This window comes from Typopeltis vanoorti, chromosome 7 (assembly GCF_054136105.1).
Source record: "Typopeltis vanoorti isolate ZY-2024b chromosome 7, IOZ_Tvanoo_1.0, whole genome shotgun sequence".
Classification (NCBI taxonomy): Eukaryota; Metazoa; Arthropoda; class Arachnida; order Uropygi; family Thelyphonidae; genus Typopeltis; species Typopeltis vanoorti.
This window is the reverse complement of record NC_143555.1, coordinates 153,729,919-153,756,386: the sequence shown is the minus strand read 5'-3', so window position 1 is coordinate 153,756,386 and position 26,468 is coordinate 153,729,919. Positions and strand designations below refer to the sequence as shown.

General features: G+C 37.0%; 1 protein-coding gene across 2 annotated transcripts in view; it reads left to right on the top strand.

Moving 5' to 3' along the window:
* Positions 1-26,468, top strand: part of LOC150105224 (uncharacterized) — a 378,667-nt gene that overhangs the window by 224,790 nt on the left and 127,409 nt on the right. The gene's annotated exons all lie outside the window — the stretch shown is intronic.

Sequence of the window (26,468 nt, the reverse complement as noted above, 5' to 3'; positions counted from 1 at the left end):
CATTACTGCATCAGTATTATTACTGTGGGCAGGCTGAGAGTTAATCTGAACCTTGCTGTAGAGAGATCAACTTTTTTAAAGCCATTTCCATCCTTCAGTAAGAAGAGTGGTTGTCTAATACTAGTTAATGACATTCATATACCACAAGTTATTCACAAAACATGGTAAGATTTGACCCACAGCCTGTGGTTGGAGAGCAGATATACTAACAGCTCTGCTAATGAGAATTTCTTGTTGAGCCTTTCCACCTGCATTTTGCTAATCTACTAATCTCTTTTCTTTCTGCTTCCTACAACTTATAATTTCATTGTTTTACAATCCCCTCTTCACTTTCCCACTATGGTTTTTATATAGTTCACTGACTATACATGAGTATTCAGAACTATTGATAATGAAGAATCACTATTTCTAAGTACAAATTATAAAAGATGCAGTTGATGTTAAAAATTTTTCATATTTTTCTTTTACTATCAACCTCACACAAGAGGTCACGTAACTTATGGCATAAGAGTAGAGTGCTGTGTGTGTTTGATTAAAGAGAAATAAGGAATATATTAATGTTTCTTGAAGAAATGGAAGGGTTGTATTCATAGGATAAAATAGTATGGAGAAGGCTGTTCCCAAAAACAGAGGTAGATGGAACGAAGATTAAGCATGGGAAGTCAGTTCAGTAAGTTTTGAATTGAACTGTGTATATATGGATATTGACCAAGCTCCTTGTATTCTTACATGATTAGAGGAAAAAGAAGGAATGGTGATGCTTAATTTAGTGAAGTGGTACTCCTGAAAAAAATAAAAATGCATAGTGCAGAAACAGAGTATACTTATTACAAAGATAATAAGCCGAAAGGCTATTTTACCGGCGAATTTGTTAATTAAGAGGGAGATGTTAAATCCCGTTTTATTTTATAGCTGGGTACGAAACTCGGGTCGAAATCTATCTACATCCATAGAGTTTTAATGCCGAAAAAACTATCGGCGGAACCAAGTGCAAATGATCACTTGGGTAGTACAACACCAGGGCAACTCCATGCAAAGGTGGAGCAAGCTCCATCACTAACTTTAATATTCTCTCATAATGTAAAACCCAGCTCCTAAGAGATGTATATATATTGTTTTACATTATCAGAAGAGGTCACTACCCAGACCGGTTTCAACCTTTTTTGAGGTCTCATCAGTGAGTAGGTAGACCTGAAATATCAAGGTTTTAAGTGAACAGAAACTTACATACCTCTACTATCGAATTGCCGAAGTGGTGTACTATATATGGATGGAGTTGCCCTAGTGTTGTACTACCCAAGTGATCATTTACACTTGGTTCCGCCGATAGTTTTTTCGGCATTGAAACTCTATGGATTTCGACACGAGTTTCGTACCCGGCTATAAAATAAAACAAAACGGGATTTAACATCTCCCTCTTAATTAGAGTATACTTATGTTCTGTTTCTCTAAAAATGAAATAATGCATTTTTATAGAAACAGAGCAATTTATGAGAAAGCAATTGAAGAATCCATAAGAGAGAGAGTATCTTTTAAGAAGATTGCACTCTTCAAGATAAAATTAAGAATTCTTAGGGAGGTTTTGGATGTACAACCTCAAATGTCAGAATAATCTGAAGTTGTGTGATTTTTGCAGGCTTTGGAATAGGATAATGTTTGGAACAAAAAAAAGAATTCAAAGTTTGTTGGAGGATGAGGAAGCTATGGATGTAATAATGTATTTGTACCAGGACAGGTTTGATGAAACAAATCAATCCAAGAATAGAAAATTGATCTTCATTGGCAATCAGAATATTATCAAAAGTAAGAAAAGCGAAGTAAGATCTTGCCTCTGAAAATTAAGACAATGTTGTATTTTGATAGCATTATAATTCACGAGATTATCATCTTTTGAGAGTAGTGAGGACATCAGTAGGTAAGACATTGGCCATAGAAGATCCCATAGCCTGAATCAGCTGCACACATCAGCATAATCATGGACATCACCTGAGCTTAGTGAGAGAAGGTCATTGATGTATAGGAGAAAGAGTGTAAGCAAAAACACTGAATCTCTCCACCTACCCCAAGCATCCCAACATCCAACAGAGAAATCCAACTAGCAATCTAGTCACCAGTCACAAGGAGAACATGAAATGGTAGCTTGGTAAGAAGAGCTCAATATCAGAGTTGATCAAATATCAAGCCTGGTAAGCCTTGGAGACTGTTAGGTGCCCTCTGCATTAAGGCCAGTGTTTTGTCCATGTGTTTCACTTAGTTTTGTTTTGCCTTTGTGTGTGTGTATTCAGGGAATACAATATGAAACTTGTAACACACACACACTTGTGTGTGTGTGTGTTACAAGTTTCATATTGTATTCCCTGAAGATGTCTCTCTGAATGAGATGAAATATTGGAAGAATTAAATATTATTTTTAATTCTTTCCTGGTGCTATTTTATTCCACTAAGCCTCCAATTTGTGTTTCTCCCAGCAAATGAATATTGATCGTTACTTTTTAATTGGTGGGCATCTTAATGGAAAAGAAGCTAGCATTAATGACCCACTATTACTTTTACTTTAATTATCTCTATTTAACTTTTATTTTTCTTTTTTAGTGGCAGGTTGGATAAACACTTGGTTTCCATGCTATTTGAGAGATGTCAAATGAGTATTACAGTCTTGTATCGGTGACATAGGATTGGTGTAAAGTCAAGTCCTTAGCACAATTAGAGGGATACCATCTGGGATAGGGGACTTAATATGAAGACTATAGAGATATTTTCATCTTTTTGGCTAAAAATAAGAGGAAACATACTTTGAACTGTTTGTGGTATTTGATGCCAGGAGATTTGCATTGGTTGTCTATAACAGAGTTTGGAGGAAAAGACTGAATACTAAGAGTTGAATCTTATCTTTATGTTAAGTTACCAGGTGACATTTTAGATTGTGTTACTTGGAAATTATGCTTTGATATTATATCATTTTAGAAGTGATTTTACCCAAGCTTCTGTCCCAAAAGAAATTGCAGCAAAAGTTCTCAAGGGACTGAAGAATACTAAACCAACCATAAGTACTCTGAGCATGTCTAATGAAACCTTCTCCTGGAAAACTGACACAATTAAAAAACAAAAAGCTCAAAGCAATTCACAATCAGCAAAACTAACATGCCTATCACTAATAATGCCAGCAAGCTTCATGACCTCATTGCCTCGTCAATTCAAGACATGAATTGACAGAAAACAAAAAGTACAATGCCATCATCCTGAATTTCCATTGTGAAACTGACACAATGTGAAATGTCAATATTTGCAGGCTTGCTGAACAATGCAACTTTTAACCCAAGAAAATTATCAGGTATCTTTGCTTTGCTCTCATGATTACATGGAGAGATAGAACAGACTTCCTGCTTAATAAAAGTGGCCTGTGATACCCAGATCTGCATTCGTATCAGCTGTGAAGAACGTCAGAACTCACTAGCCCATATCATGTGTATTAGGCTGGCCAGACCTGACCTACATGTATTGGGAACAAAGGCAGACACTACAACAAGAACTGGAAGAGATGAAACATGACAATCAATTATAAAGAAGGAATACTAGTGAGAAAATCCAATTCATTCTGCAAATAACCAGTGTGGAAACCTGAACCCAAACTCTGAGAGTAGGGAATGTGTGGGACCCATGCAGTGAATAGCAAAACAGTCACAAAACTGTCCAGATTCCATTTCACAAATATGTACAGTCTCATTTCTAACCTTAATGATGTTCACTTCCAGTATGCAAAACTTCACCTACTTTTCTTCACAGAAACTAAACTCTCCACCTCCTCAAACAGTACTTATCTCTACTTGCCCAGCTCTACTTTCTTTGACTCCTTTTGACTCACTCAGAGATGAGATTCTTGCATATGTTCACTGCAGTATACCATGTCAAAAAGTATCCAACCTGGAATTTCCCAAACCTGCTTTGGCTAAAATTCAATCTGTCTCATTCTATCAGATTCGTCTATTCTGTTCTGCTAATACCAACCACCACTCTGAACTCTTCACTTACCCTTCCATAAAGGTTTATTTTCTTCAATCCAGCTTTGCTACTAGTGAAGTCATCTTCCTCAAAGCCTTCAGTTTTCACGACACTAGCAGGCTGCTCTCTTCCAAATGCACAGATTAAGCATGTAGAAAGGCTAAGACAATTGGAATTACAAACGATGCCACACAAATTGTTCACATTTTCACCAGAATACCAAACAACCCCAACTACTCTTCAAACACCCTGGATCTCTTCTTCATTAGTGATCATAAGTATGCTGTTAATATTGTCTGTCCTCTAGGTAACTTAGGCCACACTCTAGAGCAGATTTCTTCTCCTATAGAGCAACACATCCATATGTTGTATGGCATTTCAAGAAAGTCTGCATTAATTCAAACTAGGTCTCTCTCTAGGTCTGGCTTCCACTGATGAGACCGACCTTAATAAAGGTCGAAACGAGTCTGGGTAGTGTCCCTTCTCATGATGCATACTGTTATATATGTTTTAAAAGGGGGGGTTGCTTTGCATTATGGGATACTAAAGTAATTGATGTAATATCATTAGCCTTTATTGCATTATACACACCTGAAAAGGTGTGTGCGCTTTGGATTATGGAATTCTAAGGCAACTGATGTGAAGTCATTAGTCTCTATATACAAGTAGCCCAGCATGTGAAGATACCTCACATGCAAATTTTGTTTACTTACACTTGAATAAAAGATTAAACCAATAGTACAATTTCTTGGTATCTTTAATTTATAGTATAACCAAGTGAAAAAACTTCCAGCATCTATTTCTGTTCTAGTAAAAGTTATTGGCTTTAACTTTTGCCCAATACTCTCCCACCACTATTACATGCAGATGGTACTATATTGCATCATCCGCCACAGAAAAAGCAAACCTCTTAGCTTTTTCTGTGACTGATGATTCATACTTTTCCTCCAATTCATGTGTGGCTGATCATGGTAAATATCCCTCAACCATTCCAAACATTCCTGCATTCGACCTTACCTATCCCCAAAAAGCAATTAGAAAAATTTTGCTGAAATTCAATATGAAAAAGTCTCCCATGGCATCCCTCCAATTTTTCTAAAGGTCTTTGCTCCAGAGTTGAATCCCACTTTACATCACATATTTACACTTTCTTCTTCCACTGGTATCAATCGTGCAGTCCAGAAAAACTAGTGCGGGTAACAAATCATTATCATCAATTTCCTGATATACTTACTCAGGCTGCTATGACAGTACTACATGATTAAGTTTACATTATTATTAATATCCTATTAACAATTTTCCTCCAAATAAGTATTATTTGTTAGCATTTCAATATTGTCGTATCTAACATTTTGTTGTTCTAAGACACTTCTGACTGAATCAATCCACCTAGACTTTGGTCTTACTCTGGCTCTTTTTTCCTGCTATTCTGTGGGAAAATGTTTGTTTTGCCTTCATTTCCTCTCCCATTCTATTTAAGTGGCCATACCACTTTAGATTAGCTCTGCTCACCCATTATTGAATGGTAACAGTGTCATGTTCAATTTTAATATCTTCATTTTTAATATGATTCTGCCATCTCTTCATTCCCCTAATTTTAGATAAACTTTAATATCTGTGGTCTCTAGTTTTTGATCAAGTGCTTTAATTCTAACCCAACTGTCAGATCTATACCTTAAAACTTGTAAATTGCTAGTTTAGTATTCTGACTAGGTTCTCTTATTCCAGATTAATTTACTTAGCTGGCTCCCCACCTTACCAACTTTGCTTATTCCATTGTCTATTTCCAGATTTAATTTATCGTCTTCACAAAAAACAGTGCCTAAATTAGCCAAAATATTTTGCTTGTTCTATAGGTTCTCTATTCAGAATGCAGTTGATGTTTTCAATGTTCCTCCCTGTTTTCATAGTTTTGGTCTTTCTATTGCCGATTTTCATGTCAAATTTGTTAGAGCTGTTATTCATTTTTGTTAGAGAATCCTGGAGATTTGCATTTACATTTTTAGGAGTACAACATTATCTGCATAAACAAAGAGCTAAGTTTAACACCTCCATTCCAATATCAGGCTTGATGCCACTTTCTTTCATAATGTGCATCTTGTCTTATCCCTGATTTTACATCAAATCATCTTCCTGTACTTCCTTCAGTTCTCACTGCTGACTTACAACTTAAATATAGACTATGTATATATTTAGCACCCCTTAAAACCCTTAAGCACCCCTATACTATGTATAGGGGGTGTTTAAGGGTCAAAGCTGTATATCTGAGAGGAGACCTCCACATAGCCTTTAAAAGAATGCGGAGAACCGACCAGGGCTTCTGATCTAATGTCCAATCCTGACCTTCTCGTGGTGCACCCTGTTGGATATCTACCTGAATACTGAACGAACGAGGATGGGCTGGCAATTTGGGATTTAGCCGACCAAATTGTATTCTTATTGACTTAAACCAAAATACAAATTGATGGTACAACATGATGAAATTTCATGCCAGCTGGGGCATCGCCAGGTTAAACAAGGCCCCCCCTTTTGTTTTTGCCAGGGAAACAGGGTGAACAGCAAAAAGTCATCTACTGGAACAAATCTGAAAAGACACCCCAATTCAACATCACCAGAGTTAAATATCAACATAAGAATGGTACTATCAACATAAGAAGCTTGAATGGCAAACAAATGGAGCTAGCTAAGGAATTAGATAAGTACCAGATCGACATAATAGGGGTAACTGAAACAAAAAAGACAAAAACTGCTGAGATCTTGCTGAGCAATAAATATAAAATGTTACATTCAGGCAATGACAATCTAGGAAAAGAAGGAGCAGCTATAGTATTCAACACTAAATACGAGGCTAATCTTGAATGGCAGGCAGTTTCAAGTAGAGTGATGTGGGCAAATATCAGAATGGGGAACTGGACAATGAGACATATTTGTGCCTATGGTCCCACAGAAGGTTCTACTAAGGTAGAAGTGGAGGAATTTTTTGAGGCTTTAGAAAAAGCATCTGACACAATGAAAAAGGAAAAGTTGGTCCTTGTTGGGGATCTAAATAGCAGAGTAGAAAATGATTGTGTGACATACAAAAATATTTTTGGAAAATTTGGAGAAAAGAGCAAAGCTAATAATAATGACAAATACCTGTTGGATTTCTGCTCAGGACATGGACTGGTTATTACTAACACCATGTTCCAACATAAAAATGCGCACAAATTCACATGGAGAGAAGAGGCAAGGAATAAGAAAAGTCTCATTGACTATGTTATTGTTGATAGTGATGTTTTCTCCCTGGTGCAGGACACTAGAGTGCAGAGAGGTTTCGAAATTGGAAGTGATCACTATTTAGTCTCAAGCAGGATAAAATTGAATTTCATATTGAAAAGAATAACGTGTAAGTAAGTTTTAAAGCAAATAAAAGTTGAGCACTTCTCAGATGTAAACTGTAGACTAAAATACACAAAGATTAGTGAAGAAAAAATGAAAGAGTTTGAGAACAGGAACCAAACCTTGAAGAAAACCCTGATTGATTCATCCAGAGCAGCATGTGGTGAGGTTGTCTGCAAGTATAGAAAAATCAGAGCTCCATGGTGAACACACGAAGTTAAAGAGGCAGTGAAGGAAAAGAAGAAAGCATATCAAAAGTTCCTGGCAAATAAGTCAGCTTGTACTCTTAGAGAACAAAGAGACAAATGTAAGAAACCTAAACACTGTGTAAAACTAGCTAAACAAAAGTCATGGGAGGAGTTTGGCAAGAAGATAGAAAATAAATATAAGAAAGGTGGCAAAATATTTTGGAGGTTGTTTAAGAAGCTTAGAAATGGAGTCAAGAGTGCTGTAAAAGGAGTTAGAGATGATAAAGGTGACATGAAAACACGAGAAAAAGATATCCTTGAAGTATGGAGTAATTACTTCGAAAAATTGCTAAATGAAACAGGCAGTGATAGCACAGTGGTAAAAGACAATCAACATGCATGCAGTCAGAAATACATATCCATACTTCAAGTAGAAAAAGCATCAAAGGCTTGAAACGTGGAAAGGCAAGAGGAGTAGATGATATTCGACCAGAAATGCTGAAGTATGGTGGTATAAAAGTCTTATAGTGGCTGCACTGCATAGTTCAGAAGGCTGGACAGAGGGACGAAATCCCGATGATTGGAGTAGAGCCCTAATAGTGCCCATATATAAAATGGGAAATTTTATATATGTGTTAATATTTCTATTAATATTATTAATAGTGTTAATGTTTTATATTAACACTTGACCAAAGAATAGAGACTGCAGATATGAGAGGCCTGAGAAAGATTAGGGGCACGATCAGATGGCATCAATGGCAATATATTAAAAATGTGGATATTAGGAAAGAACTTGACATTGTCAGCATCCAGGAATGCATTAGCAGAGCTAATCTCAGGTGGTATGGTCACTTAAATAGAATGGACGAGGAAAGATTACCAAAACAAGTGGATTCCGCCAGGTTGGCAAGAAAACGACCCAGAGGAAGATCCAAGGTATAGGTGGATTGATGCGGTACAAAGTGCCTTAGATGATAGAAATATAGGATCTGATAATATGGGAGTTTTTGACAAGTAACAGACTGATTTGGAAGAAAATTGTAGATAGGAAGTTAGTAATGATGTAAATTTTTCATGTAGTACTATCACTGTACATTCCTTGAGGATACATGGCAGGAATTTGATGATGATATAGACTATGTATTGCTCAGTATAATGTTCCATATAACTGTAGTGTTTTCAAAAGCTTTTCTCTGGGCACTTTTTCATATGCCTTTTCAAGATCTACTAAATTTAAGTACAGATTTTTTATTGTAAAGTGATAATCTGATCTTGAAAACTTCTATTTGGCTAGAATCCATCATGTTCTTCTCTAACTTTTCCTTCTACAATTTTTCTCAGCCTCTTTTCAAGTATTCTTAAATCTTTCCTGGAACACTTGGTAGAGAAATTTGTCTGAGGTGTTTGTAGATGGGAACTGCTCCAATCAACTAGAATTTGACCTTCTGACCATGTCGTCTAATTTAGTGTAGCCACTGCAGAACCTTTATGACTTGATATTTAAGCATGTCTGGTCAAATATCATTTACTCCTGCCACAGCCTTTCCAACTTTCATGCTTTTGATTCTACTGCAAGTATTGATATATATATATATATATTTATATATATACACTAGGGGACTCCGTTCCGAACCCCCCCCTGAGTTGCGGACTGGTAGGCTGATTCTCCTTGAATTCTGATGACTCAAATTTTGAAAACGCGAAAGCCCCCCCCCCCCCCCCCCCCCCCGGCTCCCAACCCCCCAAGTTGCAGACTGGAAGGCAAGTTCTTGAATTCTGATGACTCGAATTTTGAAGACTCGACACTCAGGGTACCCCTGAGTTTCAAAACGTTTCAAATAACTTGACAAAAAACGTGACACAAAAAAAGCTTATTATTTTATATTATAGAGTAGATATATACTCCTGTTTGCATTCCTCTTGAAAATTTTTTACTACTTTTCTGTCACTGCTTGTTTCGTTAACAGTCTTTCAAAGTAGTTTCTCGAGACATCTAGGATATCCTTATATTCACTTTTCATGTCACCTTTATCATCTTTGATTCCTTTTACAATTTCCAAGTTTTCTCAGTAGCCTCCAGAAGGTTTTGCCATCTTCTAATATTTATCTTCGATATTCTTACTGAAGTCTTCCATGACATTTGTTTAGCTTGTTTTACACATAACTTAGCTCTCTTACATTTTTCTATGTATTCTTTTAGGACAGCTGTCAACTTATTTGCTAGTAACTTCTGTTACAGTTTCTTTCTTTCCAAGACTGCTTCTTTAACATCTTCTGCCCACCATGGTATTCTTATTTTTCTATCCTTGAAGACACCCACATGCCTTTCTATCTGAATCAATCAATGTCTTCCACTGAGCCTCCAAGGTTTAGTTATTTTTTTCTGTTTCATTTTTTCTTTGATAATGTTTGCATAGTTGAGTGTACCTGTAAAAGTTGCTGAACTTTAATTCTTTTTAAAAGTTTTCTTACGTAATGTCCTTTTTAATGTGATATTCAAACTACTTTTCGATTTCTCTTACTTCGGTTCTTTCTAAAGAATGGATGGCACCATTAACATTGAACTCATACTCTACCTTGAAGAGTCTTTTCTAATAAATGACTGACACTATGGATTCCATAACTGCCAGTCAACAGGGATCTACTAACCTATGTCACCCATGTCTGGACAAACACCATGGAATGGTTTGGTGAATCTCACATCATTGCTTTTATATCTCTAAGGCTTTTGACTGAGTTTGGCACAAAGGTCTATTAAGTGAACTTCTATCATTTGGTCTCTGCCTCCCTGACTTCTGCAATTGAATAGCCAGCTTTCTGACTGCACATTACTTGAAGTGACGGTGGATGGCACCTTATCTTCTAACTAATGCTGAGAAGGTTCTGTTCTTACACCCATCCTCTTCCTTCTATATATAAATGATTTACTTCAGTTGACTGCCACTCCAGTACACAGTTTTGCTTACGACAGCACACTGTATTTGTGCTTTTCATTTGACAAACCTTGCAAAGCATAAAACACTTTAACCTCTACTACTTGAAATTCTGATCTTCAAAACATTCATTAACCTTGTCAATTTCAATGCTAGTAAAACACGGCTCTGCATTATTTCTCAAAAAAAAAGAAGATTTAATTTCTTCTTCTCTCTCTCTGCATTTTAACTCCAAACCGCTCTTAACCATTTTTATAAATCACAAATCTCCCTGACCATTGAATATTGCTCTCACATCTTTGGTGCTGCCCTTAAAAAAGGATTATATTGATTGATGACTCCTCTCTCAATAATATACTCCACTCACTTTCACACTGTGTCGGGATAATTCATCGCAAGAAAATTCTTTGCAAGAAATTTGAAATCCTATTTCATATCATTTCCATATATGAAAAAAAAAAAAATGTATGTATTATTTATTATTTCGATTATACTTAGCGTTGTGAAATATTTTATTCCATATAAAGTTATTAATATTCTTTCTTACTATAGGCTCTGTAGATGGAACATTAATTGTCACAAAACTGGGATAGGATGGTTAACGAGAAAGAGTACCATATTTAAGAATATTTAGGGATAATAGTTATATCCAACTAATAATAATAGTTAATAGGAATAATATTCTATTATTCCTATTAACTATTCTATTAATAGTTAGAATAGTTATTAGGGAGAACACAATATTTAAGAATATTTATTCTTCTAACTGTTGACTATTTTTCTGTTCTGTGCATTTACACATCCATCCAGGTGTGATATATGTTTTATCTGAATTAATTCAGACGGTACCATGTTTCAGTTATTGATTACACGTGTATTTTGAAAATCTGCATTTTTCTGCATAGTAAAGACATCTTGCACACTGCTATTGTTTGCAGAGTTAGTTTAAGATCCTGGGTGCAAGTTTGAGTAATTATATTAAATGAAATATATTTAATATTAAGATATTGATATTAAATATATTAAAGAAAATGATAATAAAATTACGTAGATGCTATCATAACGATGTAATTCAGCATAAGTAAATCTGCTGCTTCAATACTAGTCTTTACCTTTTCCTCCAATACTAGTATTTTATGACACTAAGAAATTTAAAATTTTATATTTAGTCTTTTTTACTGAAAAAAGAATATATAGATGGATGCTCTCAAAGTGAAAGATGTAATTAATTATTTCTCTTGTGAACCATTCAAAAGTAAACTGTAATCAGAAATATCTTTAACATGTCTTTAACAACTGACTCAACCTGCTAACAACCTCAGCTGTGCAGATGATATAGTATTAATAGACTCATCTTTAGTCGAGGCATAACAACACTTTGACAAACTATGCCAAGCTGCAAAAATATTTGGATTGACAGTTAATGAAATAAAACTAAAATACTCACAAATATAGTACAAGGTTCCATCATTACAGAACACAATCAACCTTTAGAAAAAGTAGAAGATACTTCCAATACTTAGGCTCAAATATAAATAATACTGTAAATGACATATTATTTAGAAAATATAAATCTCTCAGTCAACACAGGAAATCTAAGAAATATATCGAAAGCAACCTCTCAGGCTATCTACTTATATCATGGAGAAACATGGAACGGTTCCACCCAACAAATATAAAAACTATTAATAGCTTTAATATAATCTTCTTAAGATTTATTAAAGTGGCAGACCAAAAACCCTTGATTGAAACCCAATGCAAACATCAACTGAGACATGCTCCTTCTCCATAATTTGACATCTTATTTTTATACCCCCCCCCCTCCCCCTCAAATGGACAAAGATGGAGAGGAAGACCAACTAAACAATTCTGGCAGTATATTAACCACCTTATCAGCACAGATTCTTCCCCCCCCCCCTCCACACACACACACAAGAAATAACTCAACTGGCTCAAAACAGAGATGCCTGGAAAGCTACATATAATAATGAACTTTTTCTGATTTCTGTTTATTTAATTTGTTTCTCTATTTATAAATTGTAAATAAACCATGATGATGAGCAACCAACTAGATAACATACCCTCTCCCACCAATAAGCTGTGGATCCAAAACTCACAACATGCATGGATGTTTATAATTGTTATTAGGTGAGAGGTGAATTTCTTCATCTGAAAATATGCATTGGAGGAAAAGGTAAAGACTAGTATTGCAGCCATAGATGGCAGTTTAGCTAATGCTGATATACATCATCATGATAGCATTTATGTAATTTTATTATCATTTTCTTTAATATAATTACTCAAAACTGCACCCATGATCTTAAACTAGCGCTGTTAAACGATAACAGCATATAACATATCTTTCCTATGTAGGAAAAGTGGAGTCATTCAAAATACACATCTATTCAGTAACCAAAACACTTCATCTTCTGAATTAGTTCAGATAAAATGTGCATATACTGTGTGTGTGTGTGTGTGTGTGTGTGTGTGTGTGTGTGTGTGTGTGTGTGTGTGTATATATATATCACATCTGGATGAGTGTCTAAGTGTGCAGAAAAACAGTAAATGGTTTGCAGAATAAATATTCTTAAATATGATGCCCTATCTCCCTAAACCACCCTATTCCAGTTTTGTAAATATTAATATTCCATCAACAGAACCTCTAGTATCAAAGTAAGACAAAACAGAAATTAGGACACTCACCGATCAATAAAATATTACTTTCACTGTATAAGAATAAAAATATTATGAAAATCTAATTAAATCTAAATAAATAATATATAGATCTTCTTTTTAATCTTTCCCTCTTTTACCTTTACGATGTCGAGGTTTCTGTTCCTTATAACTGCAACTGTTATATGAGGATAAGGTGGTTGGCCCTATGCCTCCCAGTGTATCCCATGTCTGTAAAGGCATCATGTTCTCAAGGCCAGTTTGCCTGCTTGCAGGAGAAAAACCCTGCAGTCCATGCCCAAGACCCGCTAACTTGGCTACATCTGAGAAAGATCCTAAGCTCCTCACATCAGTGACTGGAATTGAACCCAGGACACTCCGTTCCCAGGCAATATGGTTGTAAAGCTCATAGCCACTCAGCTAACTGTGCAGAGTTATTTTATTATATAGATACATAATAAATATATTATGTATCTATATTTATTTTTTATATATAAACATATATATAAAATAATATATGTTATTTTATTATATAGATACATAATAAAATTATATTTTGTGAAATTTATCTTGCACTGCATTTACTTTTCATATATCAGTATCAATGCAATATCATTTCAATTTTCTAGTGAATAACATTTTCAGTGAATTTTTTCCGTGATCAGTAGTTTGCACGATGAATTTTCCCCATGATGAATTGTCCGTGAACCCTTTCACACAGGCATTTAGTTTTTCCAGTCTTCTATAAGTACTTGTGTATCTGCAGTTCATTCAAATTAGCATCAATAATTTCTCCTAAAAATTAGCCAAATTTAATGATATAGGTGAACATATTGAAGTGCTTTCAACTTGTTTGTAAGGTTTATCTTTTTGGTGAAATATTTAGAACTGATCATAAATTTTAATTAGTCTATAATGTCAGATAGACATTACTAATACATTTATGTGCCATTAACCTGTCCCTGTAGTGGTTCTCAGTAAGAGCTGCAATCACCTCTTGATTCAAAGAAAAACGCTGACTAGCAAGGAAGAGTTTTAGGAAGAGATAGAAGTCAGAGCCAAATCTGGGAAATAAGGTGGATGTTCTAACAATTCATAGTGCAGATCCCTTAATTTTCCCATTGCCAAAACACCTTTGTGGGCAGATGCATTGTCCTGATGAGGTTCTTTTTTTCATGAATTTTTTTCACTAGTCTGGTTAAAAGATCGGAATAATATTCGCCATTTATTGTTTTACCCTCTTCAAGATAATTAATAAACAAAATGTATCCCAAAACACCAATGCAATGATCTTTCCTGCTAATGAACCGACTTTGTCTTCTTTGACGCTGAACAACTGGTTTCTTTCCACTGTTTTAACTGCTGTTTGGATTCTGATGTGTAATGGTGAATCCAAGTTTCATCCATAGTAATAAATCAATGCACAAAATCAGTTTTATTCTTGTTAAAATGCTCCAAACACTGTTCAGAGATTTTCATGCAAGTGCATTTTTGATCTGCTGTAAGCAAGTGTGACACCCATCTTGTGCCAAGTTTTTTCATTTGCAATTCTTCATGCAAAATATATCCTACACGTTCTTTTGATTATGCCTATAGTCTCAGCAATTTCACGCACTTTGAATCGCCGGTCATTCAATACCATATCGTGCACCTGATCAATGATTTCTTGTGTTGTTACACTTTTTGGATGTCCTTCACGTGGATCATCTTTAAGGCTACGCCCATGTTTAAACTCCGCAGCCCATTTCTTTTGGTGTTAAACATTCTTTTACAAAGAATTTTATAACCGCACGATACTCAATTTTATCCATTTCAAAGGGATACAGACAACACTTTTGCTTCAGACAGCTGTATGAAACAAACTACTTGATAGAAGAATGACTTGCAATTTCACATGAATACTTATGACAGATGTACCAACTTAAATCTTGGCAATAGTGTTGCCATCTATGGTCGAGACCGGGAACTTTTCGGATCACCATTGTATAACTGCCTATGGAATCAACAGTATGTCTAAGAGGACAATTATTTCTATGTAGGTGCACCATAGATTCTGTGAGGCCTTACATGGTATGTTCTGAGTGGGGGGGGGGGGTAATATATATATAAATATATATGTATGTATATTTAGTAAATAATAAATAAATTTATATAATAATTTGTTTAGTTTATTTAGCTGACTTTTGGTAGATTCCGTACTAATCAATACATATTTCAATTCTGAACAAGCAAATTTATTTTCTGATTATATGATTTAGACAAAACAGCCATGGGATGAGGCTGTAGGACTGAATGGGATATCACCATGTATGGGAATGTGCAAAAGAGCTACCAGTGCTCTTTACTTGATGGTTGAACAGAAGTCTGACAAAAGGAATACTCCCAGAAGAGTGGAAAAAAAGGGAAATAGTGCCACTGCATAAGGGAAGAATCTAAGTCAGTAGTGTCAAACTATAGGCTAGTGTGTGTGTATATTAGTGAAGGTATTAGAGAGAATTCAAATCTGGATTTGATGAGAATGGAAATATTTTGAGGGATCAGTATGGTTTTTTTAATGTCATTAGAGGTTTAAATTCATCAGAATAAAAAGAGAACAGTAGTCAACATACACATAAACAAAAGTAACGCTTCACCAAAATTTGTTTTACCGCAGATGCAAATAAGTCATTCCACCAGTTGTTATTAAAAGCTTTTTAGGATTGCTTTATACACAAATGATTCTTTGAAAATGGAACATTGGCAAATTTTATATTTAACCAAATCTTTACCACACTAAAATCGGAATATAAAGGAGGAGCTAGCCTGCTCTAAATTAGTCCTTTGGTTAATTAAGGTAAGGGTAATACAGAGTTCATTGTGTATAGTGAAATCCAATTCAAATTGGCAATGGAAAAACAGAATTAAAGTCCTCTCTTCCTGTTGGCTTAACAGTAGTTTATTGGATGCATGTGGTTAAAATTCATGGTGACCTAAGCCAAAATTAAAGCTTCTGTATCTGTTTCTGAGTTGAATATTATTGGTCCATAGCTTGAAAAAGCTGTATAACTGAGAGGAGACCTCCACATAGCCTTTAAAGGAATGCGGAGAACCGACCAGGGCTTCTGACCTAATGTCCAATCCTCACCTTCTCGTGGTGCACCCTGTTGGGTATCTACTTTGATACTGAACGAACGAGGATGGGCTGGCAATTTGGGATTTAGCCGACCAAATTGTATTCTTATTGGTTAAACCAAAATAACAAATGATAGTACAACATGACAAAATTTCGTGCCGGCTGGGGCGTCGCCCGGTTAAACAAGGCCCCCGTTGTTTTCGCCAGGGAACCAGGGCGAACAGCGAAAAGTCAGCTACTGGAACAAATCTGAAAACAAACCCCAACTCAACATCACCAGAGTTAAAGATCGGTACTATCAACGTAAGAAGCCTGAATGGCAAAGAAATGGAGCTAGCTGAGGAATTAGATAAGTACCAGATCGACATAATAGGGGTGACTGAAACAAAAAAGACCAAAACTGGTGAGATCTTTCTGAGCAATAAATACAAAATGTTATATTCAGGCAATAACAATCAAGGAAAAGAAGGAGTAGCCATAGTATTCAACACAAAATACGAGGCTAATCTTCTTGAATGCCAGTCAGTCTCAAGTAGAGTAATGTGGGCAAATATGAGAATGGGGAACTGGACAATGAGACTTATTTGTGCCTATGGTCCCACAGAAGATTCTACTAAGGTAGAAGTGGAGGAATTTTTTGAGGCTTTAGAAAAAGCAACTGACACAATGAAAAAGGAAAAGTTGGTCCTTGTTGGGGATCTAAATAGTAGAGTAGGAAATGATTGTGAGACATACACAAATATTTTTGGAAAATTTGGAGAAAAGAGCAAAGCTAATAATAATGGCAAATATCTGTTGGATTTCTGCTCAGGACATGGACTGGTTATTACTAACACCATGTTCCAACATAAAAATGTGCACAAATTCACATGGAGAGAAGAGGCTAGGAATAAGAAAAGTCTCATTGACTATGTTATTGTTGATAGTGATGTTTTCTCCCTGGTGCAGGACACCAGAGTGTACAGAGGATTTGAAATTGGAAGTGATCACTATTTAGTCTTGAGCAGGATAAAATTGAATTTCATATTGAAAAGAATAACATGTAAGAAAGTTTTAAAGCGAATAAAAGTTGAGCAGCTCTCAGATGTAAACTGTAGACTAAAATACAGAAATATTATTGAAAAGAAAATGAAAGAGTTTGAGAACAGGAATCAGACCTTGGAGATTCAGTGGCAAACTCTGAAGAAAACATTGCATTGATTGATTCTACCAGAGAGGCATGTGGTGAGGTTGTCTGTAAGGATAAAAAAATCAGAACTCCCTGGTGGACACAGGAAGTTAAAGAGGCAGTGAAGGAAAAGAAGAAAGCATATCAAAAGTTCCTGGCAAATAAGTCAGCTTTTACTCTTACAGAATACAGAGACAAATGTAAGAAAGCTAAACAGTGTGTAAAACTAGCTAAACAAAAGTCATGGGAGGACTTTGGCAAGAATATAGAAATAAATATCAAGAAGGTGGCAAAATATTTTGGAGGTTGTTGAAGAAGCTTAGGAATGGAGGAAAGAGTGCTGTAAAAGGAATTAGAGATGATAAAGGTGAAATGAAAACAGGAGAAAAAGATATCCTTGAAGTATGGAGTAATTACTTTGAAAAACTGCTAAATGAAACAAGCAGTGATGACAGCACAGTGATAAAAAACACTGACCAGGCATGCAATCAGGAATACATATCCATACTTGAAGTAGAAAAAGCCATCAAAGGCTTGAAATGTGGAAAGGCAGCAGGAGTAGATGATATTCGACCAGAAATGCTGAAGTATGGTGGTATAAGAGTCTTACAGTGGCTGCACTGCATAGTTCAGAAAGCCTGGACAGAGGGACGAATTCCCGATGATTGGAGTAGAGCTCTCATAGTACCCATATATAAAAAGGGAAATAAAACTGAATGTGAGAATTACAGAGGTATTTCCCTACTGAGTGTTCCTGGCAAGATCTATGCAAGTATACTTGAGAAACGGTTGAGAAGAATTGTGAAAGAAAAGCTTGGTGAAGAACAAGCTGGATTCAGGCCAAATAGAGGCTGTCAGGATCAGATCTTCACTTTACGACAAATAGTCGAGAAAGCATGGGAATATAACAAAGATCTGTATTTAAGTTTTGTCGATTTGGAAAAGGCATATGACAAGGTGCCAAGAGAGAAGCTATTCAATACGCTACATTTATATGGTGTCAATGGGGCATTATTTCAAGCAATACTTAGTCTTTATTTGAGTTGTGAGTCAGCAGTTAGAATTGAAGGAAGTACAGGAAGATGGTTTAATGTTAAATCTGGTGTGAGACAAGGATGTACATTATCCCCTCTGTTATTCATTATCTATATGGATCACATTATGAAGGAATGTGGTATTAAACCTAATATCAAAATTGGAGATGTTAATGTCAGCTCTTTGCTTTATGCGGATGATGTTATACTTCTAAATAAATCCGCTACAAGTCTGCAAGATTCTCTGACTAAATTGAATAGCTGTTGTAATAGATATGGTATGAAGGTCAGCAATAAAAAGACAAAGACAATGAAAATAGGCAGAATCATTGAAAATGTCAACTGTGTTGTGAATGGAGAACCTGTGGAACAAGTAAAACATTTCAGCTACTTAGGCACAATTTTTACTGAAGATGGTAAACTAAATATAGAAATAGACAACAGAATCAGCAAAGCTGGTATCGTGGGAAGTCAATTGAATAAATTCATATGGAATAAGAAAGAAATTAGTCGGAACACTAAATTAGCTGTATACAAGACTGTGTTCAAACCAATTTTAACTTATGGATCTGAGAGCTGGGTCAGAAGTAAAACACTTGACCAAAGACTAGAGACCGCAGATATGAGAGTCCTGAGAAAGATTAGAGGCGTGAACAGATGGCACCAATGGCAATATCATATTAAAAACGAGGATATTATGAAATAAGTATTTGACATTGTCAGCATCCAGGAATGCTTTAGCAGAGCTAATCATAGGTGGTATGGTCACTTTAACAGAATGGGCGAGGAAAGATTAGCAAAACAAGTGTTCTCTGCCAGGTCGGCAGGAAAACGACCCAGAGGAAGACCAAGATATAGGTGGATTGATACGGTAAAAAGTGCCTTAAACGACAGAAATATAAGTTCTGATAATGTTGAAGTCTTGACAAGTAACAGACTGATTTGGAGGAAAATTGTAGATAGGAAGTTAGTAATGATGTAAATTTTTCATGTAGTACTATCATATCCTGTACACCCCTTGAGGGTACATGGCAGGAATTTGATGATGATGATGAGCTTGTATTCAGCAGAACTCAGCCTATCAAATTTGAAGCCAAATTTTTTGGATCCAGTTTAAAAGAAAAAAATTGATTGGGATTCTGTTGCAGATATCATCTGAATAATGCAGTCTGTAGATTATATTGCTTTGGTTAACATCAGCTGAACAATACAATATAGAACATAGATATTTCTTATATTTCTGTAAGTTCCTCTGAAATTCAGCACAGTTATATTAAATTGAAGGGAGAAGGATTTTGTAGCAGGTAGGTTCCCCCACAAATGCTTCTACAGATTCTTCTTCTTCTGCAACTTCTCCCACTTAAGTGGGGTCACTGTTGATGATGAGTCTCCTCCACATCCTCCTGTCTTGGGGTGTCACCACATCCAAGTTCTTCATCTTCAAGTTCTCTTCTACCAGCTCCCTCCATCTCTTCTTTGGCCGCCCACGTTTCCGCCTTCCTTGCACATCCATCTGCATGCCCCTTCTTCCCACATATTCGTCCTCCTTCCTCATCACATGACCAAACCTTCTCAACCTTGCCTCCTGTATCTTCACTTCTAAGTTCATAACTTTTACTGTTCCCCTTTCATAGTCATTTCTCAGACGATCCTTTCTGGTCACACTGCACATCCACCTAAGCATTTTCATCTCTGCTACTTCCATCCTGCTGTGTTATTTTTCCTCAGGGCCACAGTTTCTATAACATATGTCATAGCTGGCCTCACTATTGTCTTATATATTTTGCCTTTCAGATTGATCGGCACCCTCTTATCGCATAACACTCCAGCCATCTCCCTCCAGTTCCTCCAACCCGCTTGTATCCTACATCCCACTTCCTTCTCAGCTCCTCCATCTTCCACTGTTGAACCTAAATATCTAAAGTCCCTAACTTTCTTGATGACATTTCCTTCCAACTCCAGATCTGTCTCCTGGCTGCTGCGCACGGTGCAACCCATATATTCTGTCATACTTCTGCTCAGTCTCATACCTCTCTCTTCCAGTACTTTTCTTCATCTTTCCAGTTTAGTTCCCGCTTCTTCTCTTGAATCTGCACAAGCAAGATGTCATCTGCATACAACATTGTCCAAGGCGCATCTTCTCTCACCACCTTCATCACAATGTTAAACAGAAACAGACTTAATGCTGACCCTTGATGCAAGCCAACTGTTACTTGAAAACTTTCTGTCTGTCCCAGACAGGTCCAAACACTTTCTTCACATTTCTGTACATCTCCCACACCAACCTGACATATTTCTCCAGAACCTTCTTCTCCCTCAGACTCCTCTAGACTTCTTGCCTTGACACTCTATTTTATGCTTTCTCCAGATCAATAAATGCCAGATGTAGCTCCTGTTGTTTCTCTCGAAACTTTTCCATCATCTGCCGTAACCCAAAGATAGCATCTGTTGTTGGTCTACCAGACATCAAGCCAAATTGTTCCTTTGCAATCTCCACCTCCTTCCTCAATCGTCCATCAAGAACCCTTTTTAGGATTTTCATTGTGTGGGACATCAACTTTATTCCTCTAATTTTTACAGTCTTGTGCATCCCCTTTACCCTTGTAGATGGGGACAAGAGTACTCTCTCTCCATTCCTCGGGTATATTTTCCTGTTGGCAAACTTTCATGAACAGGTCCCACAGCAGGTCAATTCCCTCTTCCCCCAGTGCCTTTCATGCCTCCACTGGAATCCTGGCGGGGCCCACCGATTTTCCATTCCTCATTCTCTTCATGACCTCTGTCACTTCCACTCTACTGATGTTCTGCACCATCCCCGCAGAAGGCTGCCCATCTTCTCTGTGAGTCCTTGCATTTTCCTCATTCAAAAGTCCCTCAAAGTATATTCTCCATCTGTTTCTTATGTCCACATCCCTCCATAATACTCTTCCTTCAGCGTCTTTGATCTGCCTCACATGTAAGATGTCCTTTGCTGCTTTATTTCTACATTTCGCTAGTTGGTAAATTTTTCTCTGTCCTTCCTTTGTTTCTAATTGATCATACAGATCTTGATATGCCATGGCCTTCGCCTGTGCCACACTCTCTTGGCTTCTTGCTTTCTCTCTCTGTACACCTCTCTGTCCTCTTCCACTCTTGACTCATCCCACTTCTGCTTTGCCTTCCTCTTAGCTGTCACTGCCACTTGTACATCATTATTCCACCACCAACCCTCCTTCTGCTCTCTAATCTTTCAAGATGTCTCACCAAGCACCTCAATTGCACAGCTCAGGATTACTTTTGAATCATGTTTCCACCAATCTTGTACATCCAGTTTATCCGATATCCTCTCTAACACCCTCTCCCTAAAACGATTCCTCACACTCTCTTCTTTTAAGCGAAACCACTTCATTGTCTTCATCCCATGGTTTCCAGAGGTTCTTATCTTAGATCTTATTTTAAAGTCTGCTCACAGCAGTCGGTGTTGCTGTGTCACTTGATCTGTTGGGATTACCTTACAATTTGTTACTGCCTTAAGATGTTTTCTTCTAGTCAAAATGTAGTCAATTTGTGAACTATTGTTACCACTTCTAAATGTTATCAAATGTTCTTCCCTCTTGTAGAAAAACGAGTTCACAATTGCCAGATCAAACGCTACTGCAAAGTCCACAACCCTCTCTCCTTCCTAGTTCATCATTCCCACTCCGTGGTCACCATGCACCCTTTCACAGTCTCTGTTCTGTCTCCCCATGTGTCCGTTCAAGTCTCCTCCGACAAACACCATCTCGTTTTCTTCCAGTTCCCTCATTTCTTCATCTAACACGTTCCAGAACTCATCTTTCTCCTCTGCTGTACAGCCAACTTGCGGGACATATACACATAATGCGACCACCCGCTCTTCTCCAAGACCCAATTTCATTCGCATGATCCTGTCGTTCCTTCCACCCACTTCCAGTACTTCGCCCTTGATTCTGCCACACACCACAATTCCTACACCATTTCTTCCCTCGTTATTCGCTCCAGAGTAGAACAATTTATGTCCATCTCCCAGTTCCTTTGCCTTTCCCCCCCTTCCACCTTGTCTCCTGCACACATAAAATGTCCAACTTCCTCTTCCTCATCATGTCAGCCACCTCTCTTCCCCTTCCAGTCATGCTTCCAACATTCAGTGTTCCCACTCGCAAATCCTCTCCACCTGCTGGGCTCGCTTCTTTAACCGCACCTGCCCTTGATGCGGTAGCCCTCGTCCACTTCTCGCAGCTGTAGGAGAAGTGGACAAGGGCTACCGTATCAAGGGCGTACCCCTTAAGCACCCCTCGCGTCGCTTAAGGGGTACGCCCTGGCCTTTATATCATTTTCTCTTTGACTCATATCATAGCTAGAGCTGGCAGTGAAGTTTTACGACCGGATGCCCTTCCTGATATCAACCCTCACCATTTATCCGGGCTTGGGACCGGCACCTATTGAGGCTAGCTTTCCTCAATAGGTGCCGGTGTTTCGTCTTATGCAGCCACCGAAGGCTGCATACGACGAAATGACTTAACAAGATAGGAATGATTCAACCCTAGCCCTCGAATACTCTAATAGCATCAGGGGAAGGAGCAAGGAGAGGAGAAAGAAGCATAGAAAGAAGGGGAGGGACCAGTCTACAGAATAATAACAGATGTATATTACATGAAGTAAGGCATGGTCCAGCATCTTTTACCTTGGGTTTGCCATGCCCATACTCACTGAAGTGAGCCCTTGAGGTATTGCATAGTTCAAATGATTCTATGAAATTTGGAATGTAGTTTTGCATTATTGATGTAGATATGGATAACAAAATCACAGAATCAGGCGCATACTATATGCCTCGACTCACATGATCTCAAGCAAGAACTTCTCAGCATCCAACATATTATGCTGAATGGTTTCTCAAACAGACTTTACAGCATGTTTTTGATTCTTATAAACCTTCTTCCAACAATCTGGAGACAGTATAAAGAGTCCCAATTCCACGTATTTCTGGAATTTCTGAATCAATTTCAAGAATTCTAAAGAAATATAACCTAGTTCTTACATTTACTTCTCTTCAACAAAACTCTCCTCATGGTTTCCATTTTCTAAAGGTAAACAATCTCCTCTTTCTTATCCTGGTGTCTGTCATGTTCCCTGTAATTTCTACCTTTCCTATTTTAGACACACTGGATATTCTGTGGAAAAAAAGATTCCAGGAACATCAATCCTATATCATTAATAGGAAGTCTGTCTTGTGCAACATGGAATTGACACTGACCACAGAATCTTGTAGTCTAGAACATGCTTCTTTTATGCTACTTCAAGTTCAAATATTTATTTATGGAGACCACCAAAGCCTTATTCTTATTAGACACCAGTAATTTTTTTTTAATATATATATATATATATATGTAAATAAGTTTTTTTACCTTGGGAATAATGTATATTAGGATTACCAAGTAATTTTATAAACTTGGTTATTTTTACTCCTAATCCGTTGTAAGCAAACAGTTAAGTTTGCACCTGAACGTAGTTCAAGTCTAAAGGTGGTGTAACACCAGAGCAACTCATTGTAAAGGTGAGTAAAGCTCCGATCACTATTCTTTGTATTTTCCATAATGTAAAGCACATCTCACTAAGAGATGTATACTGCAATACATTATGGGTGGGGTCACTACCCAGCCGGTTTCAACCTTTTTTTGAAGTCTCCTCAGTTAGTAGCTAGACTAGACCAAGTAATTTTATAAACCAAGTGTATAAAATTACTTGGTAACCCTAATATACATTATTCCCAAGGTAAAAAAACTTATTTACATCTATATCTCCTCTAGAGATTCTTATTCAAAATAAAAACACCTTGTAGCAACTTGTATAGGTAAAGTTGATAAGGCTCTGTATTACTAAAATCTTGGTATTTAGGGGCTAGCTACTCACTGAGGAGACCTCAAAAAAGGTTGAAACCGGTCTGGGTAGTGACCCCACCCATAATGTATTGCAGTATACATCTCTTAGTGAGATGTGCTTTACATTATGGAAAATACTAAGAATAGTGATCAGAGCTTTACTCACCTTTACAATGAGTTGCCCTGGTGTTGCGCCACCTTTAGACTTGAACTATGTTCAGGCGCAAGTTTATAAAATTACTTGGTAACCCTAATATTAATGTATCCATGAAATCAGACAAGTCAATGGCAGCCTGGCTGGCCGAGTGGTTAGCGTGTCCACTCTCCAGTCAAGAGACTGCTTGTTCGAATCCTGCCGTGGGCATGGATGTTTGTGATTGTCTGTGGAAATACTAGTCGTGGTGGTAGTTGGCAGTAGATGGCATTGGTGTAGTTGCGGTTAGATGCCCTCTCTCGATCAGTCTTTGAACTCCCTGGAGGTGACAAATAATAATAATAACCATTACATATACTTAAGACAACAGATATCAATATCATCATCATCAAATTCCTGCCATGTACCCTCAAGGGGTGTACAGGATATGATAGTACTACATGAAAAATTTACATCATTACTAACTTCCTATCTACAATTTTCCTCCAAATCAGTCTGTTACTTGTCAAGACTTCAACATTATCAGCACTTATATTTCTGTCGTTTAAGGCACTTTTTACCGTATCAATCCACCTATATCTTGGTCTTCCTCTGGGTCGTTTTCCTGCCGACCTGGCAGAGAACACTTGTTTTGCTAATCTTTCCTCGCCCATTCTGTTAAAGTGACCATACCACCTATGATTAGCTCTGCTAAAGCATTCCTGGTTGCTGACAATGTCAAGTTCTTTCCTAATATCCTCGTTTTTAATATGATATTGCCATTGATGCCATCTGTTCACGCCTATAATCTTTCTCAGGACTCTCATATCTGTGGTCTCTAGTCTTTGGTCAAGTGTTTTACTTCTGACCCAGCTCTCAGATCCATAAGTTAAAACTGGTTTGAACACTGTCTTGTATACAGCTAATTTAGTGTTCCGACTAATTTCTCTCTTATTGCATATGAATTTATTCAATTGACTTCCCACCATACCAGCTTTGCTTATTCCGTTGTCTATTTCTATATTTAATTTACCATCTTCAGTAAAAATTGTGCCTAAGTAGCTGAAATGTTTTACTTGTTCCACAGGTTCTCCATTCACAACACAGTTGACATTTTCAATGATTCTGCCTATTTTCATTGTCTTTGTCTTTTTATTGCTGACCTTCATACCATATCTATTACAACAGCTATTCAATTTATTCAGAGAATCTTGCAGACTTGTAGCGGATTTATTTAGAAGTATAACATTGTCCGCATAAAGCAAAGAGCTGACATTAACATCTCCAATTTTGATATCATGTTTAATACCACTTTCCTTCATAATGTGATCCATATAGAGAATGAATAAAATGGAGATAATGTACATACCTGTCTGACACCAGATTTAACATTAAATCAACTTACTATACCTCCTTCAACTCTAACTGCTGACTTATAACTAAAATTTAAGACTAATTATTGCTTGAAATAATGCCCCATTGACACCATATAAATGTAGCGTATTGAATAGCTTCTCTCTTGGCATCTTGTCATATGCCTTTTCCAGATCTACAAAATTTAAATACAGATCTTTGTTATATTCCCATGATTTCTCAACTATTTGTCGTAAAGTGTAGATCTGATCCTGACAGCCTCTATTTGGCCTGAATCCAGCTTGTTCTTCACCAAGCTTTCCTTCCACAATTCTTCTCAACCTTTTCTCAAGTATACTTGCGTAAATCTTACCTGGAACACTCAGTAGGGAAATGCCTTTGTAATTCTCACATTCAGTTTTATTTCCCTTTTTATATATGGTACTATGAGAGCTGTACGCCAATCATCGGGAATTCGTCCCTCTGTCCAGGCCTTTTGAACTTTGCAGTGTAGACACTGTAAGACTTTTTTTAACTTCAGCATTTCTGGTCGAATATCATCTACTCCTGCTGCTTTTCCACATTTCAAGCTTTTGATGGCTTTTTCTACTTCAAGTATGG